Source organism: Oncorhynchus kisutch, linkage group LG5, assembly GCF_002021735.2.
Source record: "Oncorhynchus kisutch isolate 150728-3 linkage group LG5, Okis_V2, whole genome shotgun sequence".
NCBI lineage: Eukaryota > Metazoa > Chordata > Actinopteri > Salmoniformes > Salmonidae > Oncorhynchus > Oncorhynchus kisutch.
This window is the reverse complement of record NC_034178.2, coordinates 20,760,258-20,769,388: the sequence shown is the minus strand read 5'-3', so window position 1 is coordinate 20,769,388 and position 9,131 is coordinate 20,760,258.

Sequence of the window (9,131 nt, the reverse complement as noted above, 5' to 3'; positions counted from 1 at the left end):
GCCACAGCGTTAGTAATCAGTTTTTGATTTCACTGTATGCTGTTTATGGAGCTCTGCAGTGTTTGTGTGGCTCCTTGGTGTGGCAGCGATCCCCAGCCAATCACATTTCCCCATTTCTCCTCTGAGCAAACACCCAGTGTGGCCCAGGAGACCCAAGCCAAATGAACACAGAGCAGGACACCAATTTCCCCAGTTCGTCAGGCTGCCTCCCCGACGGACACATGCGTTTATTTATCTACACGTTGACGCTCAGAGAGTGTTTGTATTGGACCATACGGCTCCCACACTGAATCAGACCCTTGAGGAGGGGTTGTTTTCATACAGTAAAATGGGGAAATTCACATCTGAGCCTTTATAGAAATAAAATTTGAACATACAGGTAACTAAAATAAAGGAAACACTTGAGTAAATGAGGGATACAAAGTATATTGAATGCATGTGCTTCCACACAGTTGCGATTCCTGAATTCATTAAGCAGTTAACATCCCATCATGCTTAGGGTCATGTATAAAAATGCCCAGTTGCCCATTAGTTTGGCTACCAAGGCTAGAAGAAGATATCTCAGTGACAAGGAGCATAGGGGATTTAAATGGGATGGGTGTGTCTGTCGCCAGATCTCGACCCAATTGGTTCTGTAGTTGCGCCTGTCAGTGTTTTCCAACACCAACAAAACACCAAATTATGGAATTTCTTTTAGAAGACTGTTGTCGGATCCTTCCAATAGTTCCCAGACACTTAGAACACAGAATCTATGCCAAGGTGCATTGAAGCTGTTCTGGCGGCTCGTGGTGTCCCAATGCCACTTTACGTTTGAATTTCCATTATTTTGGCAGTTACCTGTACATCGCGATGTGAGCCACAACACTGCTGGTTTTCATCCTTCCCCTTTAATCAGGGACTGAGTGAATGACCTGAAACAAATATACTGAACAAAAATATGAACGCAACGTGTGAGCACAAATTTCTTTACATCCCTGTTAGTGTGCATTTCTAATTTGCCAAGATAATCCATACACTGATTAAACTGATGTCAGAAACAGTCTCAGGGAAGCTCATCGTCTTGACCACTGGCATGCTGGATGGCAGACAACGTGTTTGGCGTTGTGGGCGAGTGGTTTGCTAATACACAGAGATACCTTGACGATCCTGAGGCCCATTGTCGTGCCATTCATCCTCCGCCATCACCTCAGGTTTCGTCATGATAATGCAAGGCCCACTGTCGCAAGGATCTGTTAACAATTCCTGGAATTGAAAATGTCCCAGTTCTTCAATGGCCTGCATACTCACCAGACATGTCACCCATTGAGCCTGTTTGGGATGCTCTGGATCGACGTGTACGACAGCGGATTCCAGTTCCCACCAATATCCAGCAACTTCAACTCTATGCAAATGAGGTGTTGCACTGTATGAGGCAAATGGTGGTCACACTAGATACTGACTGGTTTTCTGATCCACGCCCCTACTTTTATTTAAAGGTATCTGTGACCAACAGATGCATATCTGTATTCCCAGTCATGTGAAATCCATAGATTAGGGCATCATTTATATATTTCAATTGACTGATTTTCCTTATATGAACTGTAACTCTGTAAAATCTTTGAAATTGTTATGTTTATATTTTTTGTCCAGTGTAGAAACCAAACTCTGAGGCGGGGGGGCAACCGAGCAGGGCTGGCCATTATATCTACATAATGGTAGGGGAAATATTGATACTGCGGACCAGTACCCCTGGAGGGCCCCGTTGGTAGCATTTCCCAAATTTCTGTCTATACCCTTACAGGAAAGGCTAATAATCTTGTTTTAAACCTGTGTATATTATTGCCTTATGTAATAGTCCCGTGTGTTTGTTGCACGGGTGAATGCTACAGTACACTATGGCGGTGGGTGAAGTGAGTTTCCCCCATGCAATGTAAAGCACTGTGGGCACCTCGGAAAGAGCTATATCAATTCAATCAATTACTTATTATTCAAAACTAAAACTAATGTATGAATGGAGCCTATCTGAAAATGTCCAACTACATTGACGGCATTAACGAAAGTATAATGTTCATACTGTGTTGAACAACTTGTCTTTTCATGTGCGTTCTGCAGGAGCAGCCATTTTCCTTTTGCCTCAGTTTTGAGTATTAGACACATAAAGTATGACTTTATGTTACCAATTAACCCTAGAGGCCCCAGACTCAGCAGTGACTGGCCTGTAATGGGTATGCCCCCAAAGAGCCATAAATTCCAAGACCATACCTTAACGATTACAGCAGTCTGTCCCTCCATTCAGCTCCATAAGCAGGTGCTGTGTCTTAGTATGAAGATGCACTCTAAATGTATTTTCACCCGTAAAAATCTATTAATTTGTAACACTGTTTTTGGTACCAGAGCCAGGTTCTCTCTCTTTTCTTGCTAGGCTGTGGCCTGGAATTTTCCCTCCTTTTGTTTGTCTCTGAAGTCAAGGGAAAAATATTTTATGTTAGCTATTCGGCTTTAAAAAGCAACTGAGGAAAAATAAAAACACATGTGAGGATTGACAGTAATCCAGCCAAGAGGTTTTTCTTTTCTTTTTTTGGTCAGTATGCTCTGGTGCTCTCCATGTTCAGACACATCTTAATACTGCTCTTCCTTTTCTTGTCCAGTCAGCGGGGCGCTGGAAAAGACTGTTGACTGGAAACTGTGTTAGTACCACAGACTCCACAGGAAGACACTCAAACCATAGGGTGCCGTCAAAACCCACAACACCGGCCACAGATGACTGACAGCACTGTCAAGCAGAGAGGGAGACGCTCCCTTCAAACTGAGATCTCAAAAAAACACTACACCTCTGGCTGACACCACCAGACAATTAATACAGGAATTAAAAGATCTAAAAAATGTCTAGAACCATGGGATTCCAACTCATCCAAAATAGGCAGAACATTTCAAACTGAGGAATGCTACTAACGAAAGAAAAGACTGACATTTTTCTACTGTATGCTACAGATCCCTCCAATTGACCATCATTTCTTGTCCATCCTTCCCATTACTTCCTCTTCAGTCTTCTTTTTATTTATATACTGATTGATTCAACTGTTATTTTTAATGACTGCCTATTCCTCTGGAAGAGATCTTTACACATGTAAATAAGCTGTTGACTTGGCCTTGTGCTTTCACTGCACATATCCTTTCAAATCTCTCTGCAGAACCTGGCAGGGTTTTCATGAAGCAGGGTGAAGGAGCAAGCTAACTTACATTAAAGATAATTATTAACAACGTTCCTGGTCTGTTTACCACTGGGTTAGTTAACAGGTCAGTGATATTTCCCAGCAGGCAAAATGTGGAAAAGTAAAAAATATATACCATTTTGACTTGTAACGCCCCATTAATTGTTCATGTGGGGGAGGTTTGGTGAATGTACTTTAATGAAAAGGGGGGCAATTATTCGTAGTCAAGCAAAGTTTTATTTTATTTTTTCTTGTCTTTTTCTGGTTAAGAAGACAAAATGCCTTATTCTTATCATGGAAGTTCAGCGTTACAGCGTGATTGACATTTAAAGGCAATGTTCCATTCACAGTAAACACTGCAAATGTCAGCTCAATCAGAAATGTCTATTAAATGTAAAGCTTCAGTGATACATATTTTATAGAGCCCAGTCTCTGTTACAATCAGGTAAATATTTTTCATGGCAAGAAGACATTTTGGACATATAACCAGATTGCAACTAAAAAAATAAATCTTTTTCTGGTTGCTACCAGTTTTGCCTGCTGGGATTGACCCAGTTTCAAGATTAACTTGCTTTAACTATTGGAGAATATGGGATTGATTCTAAATGTTTACTTAAGTCATTAATAATCATGCTTTGAGAAATATCCAGGTGTCCTGGATCTGTTTAATATCAATGTGGAAGTTCTAGCTTTTTCACCTGATCAAGGCCATGTTCAACCTCACCTCACCTCGCCTGAACAGGATTGGCAGAACAAAAAGTATTTGGGAAGATGGGGAACAGGCTGGCCCACATAAAGAACAGATGGAATGCCAGTTTGACAGCAAGTTAGTAAGTAAACACTAGTCAGGGCTGCTATTTTATTTCTAAAGCTCTATTTAGGCATGTTCAATAAGTAATGTTTTATTTTAGTTCTGTTTCCATTGATATTTGTTGGGTATTTCCCAGGTGACTAACTTCCTGGTTCCGGTTGCCACATAATGGTTATTTTAGTGAATGTTGAAGAAAATAACAATTAATTGGTAAGCATTGTGTTACCATTCTACCCTGTAATTTATCAATCCCAGGCAATTAGCATACTGTACACTTTAAGGAAAGCATAGTGTGACTTCCTACACAACCACTATCTTAATTATGTATGTACTACTTATGAAGAAATATCAACACGCGAACTGCACCATACAGCTTAACCAATTCCCTCCTACCAACTCTCCTGGGCAAAGGAGTCTCTTCTTCCAACTGTAGTCAGAAGTATAGCTCTATTGAGTAATGGCATACTTTATACTTGGTTAATAGCAGCGCAATTTCTCTGACATTATGCATTAAAACATTCATTTTTCATTTAAGGAGCCCAATTACCTATAGGCTTACGGTATGATGCCATCACAGGACCAGCCTGGGACATTTATGGAAGTTCATGCTGGCTACACGATCATGCCTGACTATTTCACTCTCTCTAGTTAAACACATCTAGGAATGCATGTGGAAAGGCCCCCAGGAATGAACTCTTGTTCAGAGTAATCCATCACATCATGAACACGGCGCACTGCAGTGCTCTGGGGCTATCGCTAACTACTTTTAGCTCTGTTACTTCTCGGCCAAGACATATTTTAATTGGGCATACATCAGAGGTAACGGTTGCCTAAATGTTTGGCGGAGACAAACTAAAGGGAGTATGTCTTGTGCAACTAGCTATATCATTTTATCATTATTGACTTGTAATAATACTTTAAATGTTCTTTCAAGCTACAGATGACTTGGATAAGTGAACCTTCAACTCTCCAACTTTTAAGTCTTTGGACCTCACCTTCCAAGAATTTCCGTCCCTTGACTATGTGGAAATATGTGGAAGTTTTAAAGAGCGTCCTGTTCTGCCTTGGCAGGGTCAGAAAACAACACTCATTATTCATGAATGTCTCACCTCGTTTCAGAGTGTGCGGTGATGTTAACCAGGTATTTGGTATTTTATTAGGATCCCCATTGGCTGTTGCAAAAGCAGCAGCTACTCTTCCTGGGGTTCACACAAAACAATACAGAATGACAATACAGAACATCAATAGACAAGAACAGCTCAGACAGAAATTCAAATATATATAATTAAAAGGCAAACGTAGCCTACATATCAATGTATACACAAACTATGTCAAATAAGGGAGAGGCATTGTGCCGCGAGGTGTTGCTTTCTGTTTTTTGAAACCAGGTTCGCTGTTTATTTGAGCAATATGAGATGGAAATTCCATGCAATTAGGGCTCAATATAATACTGTACACTTTCTTGAATTTGTTCTGTATTTGGGGATGGTAAAAAGACCCCTGGTGGCATGTCTGGTGGGATAAGTGTGTCAAAGCTGTGTGTAAGTTAACTATGCAAACAATTTGGGATTTTCAACTAAATGTTTCTTATAAAATGCAATGATGCAGTCAGTCTCTCCTCAACTCTTAGCCAAGAGAGACTGGCATGCATAGTACTTATATCAGCCCTCCGATTACAATTAAGAGAAAACTTGCCGCTCTGTCCTGGGCCAGCTGCAGCTTAACTAGGTCTTTCCTTGCAGCACTGGACCACACGACTGGACAATAATCAAGACTAGGCAAAACTAGAACCTGCAGAACTTGCTTTTTGGTGTGTGGTGTCAAAAAAGCAGAGCATCTCTTTAATACAGCCAGACCTCTCCCCATCTTTACAACCATCGAATCTATATTTTGACCACGACAGTTTACAATCTAAAGTAACGGCAAGTAATTTAGTCTCCTCAACTTGTTCAACAGCCACACCATTCATTACCAGATTCAGCTGAGGTATAGAACTTAAGGAATGATTTGTACCACATACAATGCTCATAGTTTTATTGATGTTCAGGACCAGTTTATTACTGGCCACCCATTCTAAAACAGACTGCAACTCTTTGTTAAGGATTTCAGTGACTTCATTAGCTGTGGTTGCTTATGCGTATGATTGAATCACCAGAATACATGGACACGCATGCTTTGTTTACTACCAGTGGCAGGTTATTGGTAAAAATAGAAAAGAGTAGAGGGCCTAGAGAGCTGCCCTGCGGTACACCACACTTTACATGTGACATTAGACAAGCTTCCATTAAAGTAAACCCTTTGAGTTCTATTAGATAGATAGCTCCGAATCCACAATATGGCAGAGGTTGAAAAGCCATAACAAGTCTTCTCAACAAGTTATGATCAATAATATAAAAGGCTGCACTGAAGACTAACAGTACAGCTCCCACAATTTTCTTAGCTTTTTTTTCAACCAATCAGTCATTTGTGTCAGTGAAGTACATGTTGAGGGCCCTTCTCTATAAGCATCTGTTCATTTGTTTACAGAGAAATAGCATTGTATTTGGTCAAAAACAATTTGTTCCAATAGTTCGCTAAGAGCGGTCAGCAAGCTTATAGGTCTGTTGTTAGAACCATAAAGGCCACTTTACCACTCTTGGGTAGCGGAATGACTTTGGCTTCCCTCCAGGCCTGAGGACAAAGGCTTTCCTCTAGGCCCAGATAAAAAATGACAGATAGGAGTGGCTAGTGTCAGCTACCATCCTCAGTAGCTTTCCATCTAAGTTGTCAATGGCTTATTTTAATGATTATTTCATTGGCTTGTCATTATTGATCGATAACAATCATTTTTCCACCTCTCCCACTAACTTTACAAAATTCAAATTTGCAATGCTTTTCTTTCATTATTAGTTTTTTTTATACATTAACAATTGCTCACCGTTTGTTGTTGGCATTTCCTGCTTAAGTTTGCCAATGAAATAATCATTAAAATGATTGATAGCATCAAATGGTTTCGTGATGAATAAGCCATCTGATTGAGTCTTTCTACCCATAATTTAATTTAAAGTACTGCAAAGTTTTTTTTACCATCATTCTTTATATCATTGGTCTTGGTTTCATAATACCAGGAGCGGCCACATTGGAGCACATGCTGCTGCGGAGACTGTGTGAGAGCAGCACTGGGCCTTTAATCATTGGATTAAGCACATCCTTAGTGTGCATGAAACCATTTTAATGAGAAAAACAAAGCTATTCATGAATCCTGTCACAACAGCTGCCAGTGAACACACCCCCTTTTAGTGTGAGATGGAGTCGATTAGAGGGACCGTAAGACAATAAATAGCACACCTTGTTAGCGTTCCTTGCCTCCATATTTCCTCAATTATTAAAGAGGATGCTACTAGTTTATTACATTTATTTGTGAAAGTTAATGGGTTTTTTAAACCATAAAAGAGGACTCATCTTTGGATCTGTGCCAATATAGCCTCTATGATCCCTCCTGGTGATCCGTTTGGACATGACTCCAACAGGGTCTCCAAGAGGGATCAGCCAATGAAGTTGTAATTCCCACCCAGTTGACAAGATTAAAAAAGGTGGAAACCCTCAATGGCACTGCTCATGCTAATACGGCCTTTTGGTTGAAAATGGCAGTACTGAAAACATAGAGACATCTTTAGAATGATATATGGAAGGTTTTTTCAGACTTTTAATATTTAACTAAAATCCGACTGCCACCTGACTTCACAAAAATACGTCAGACTGCGGGAATTACGTATGTTGTACAACATACACCGTCTCTCATCCACGCTTTTCCAACTTATCTAAAGTCAACATGAGAGAAAAATATTTAGTGTTGTCATATTTATAACAAATGCATCCCGCTGAGAAAACCATGCTGGGGCCAGAAATCACATCTTATCATCTTCAGCAAAAATACTTATTTTTTTCCTCTCCGACTTCAAGGCCTGCCCAGGATATGGATACCTCTGAAAAGGAGCCCTAAAAAAGGTTTGCTGCACAACGTTTAATGGTGCATTTAAACCATAAACATATGTCCTACGCAGCTGTGTGGTGGTGAGATTTTTTTTTAAATCCCCAATTGTTTGATAGATACATACAGTTAAAGTTGGAAGTTTAACTACACTTAGGTTAGAGTCCTTAAAACTCATTTTTTTCAAACTATAGTCAGTTAGGATATCGACTTTGTGAATGACAAGTATTTTTTCCAACAATTGTTTATAGAAAGATTATTTCACTGTATCAAAATTCCAGTGGGTCAGAAGTTTACATAAACTAAGTTGACTGTGCCTTTAAACAGCTTGGGAAAGTCCAGAAAATTATGTCATGGCTTTAGAAGCTTCTGATAGGATAATTGACTTCAAACTCAATGTCTCTGCTTGACATCATGGGAAAATCAAAAGAATTCAGCCAAGACCTCATGAAAACAACTGTAGAGCTCCACAAGTCTGGTTCATCCTTGGGAGCAAACAATAGTATGCAAGTATAAACACCATGGGACCACACAGCTGTCATACCGCTCAGGAAGGAGACACATTCTGTCTCCTAGAGATGGAACATACTTTGGTGAGGAAAGTGCAAATCAATCCCAGAACAGCAGCAGAGGGCCTTGTGAAGATGCTGGAGGAAACAGGTACAAAAGTATCTATATCCACAGTAAAAATGAGTCCTATATATCGACATAACCTGAAAGTCCGCTCAGCAAGGAAGAAGCCACTGCTCCAAAACCGCCATAAAAAAGCTAGACTACGGTTTGCAACTGCACATGCGGACAAAGATCGTACTTTTTGGAGAAATGTCCTCTGGTCTGATGAAACAAAAATAGAGCTGTTTGGCCATAATGTTTGGAGGAAAAGGGGGAGGCTTGCATGCCGAAGAACACCATCCCAACCGTGAAGCACGGGGCATCATGTTGTGGGGGGTGCTCTGCCGCAGGAAGGACTGGTGCACTTCATAAAATAAATGGCATCGTGAGGAAGGAAAATTATGTGGATATATTGAAGCAACATCAAGACATCAGTCAGGAAGTTAAAGCTTGGTCGCAAATGGGTCTTCCAAGTGGACAATAACCCAAGAATACTTCCAAAGTTGTGGCAAAATGGCTTAAGGACAACAAAGTCATGGTATTGGAG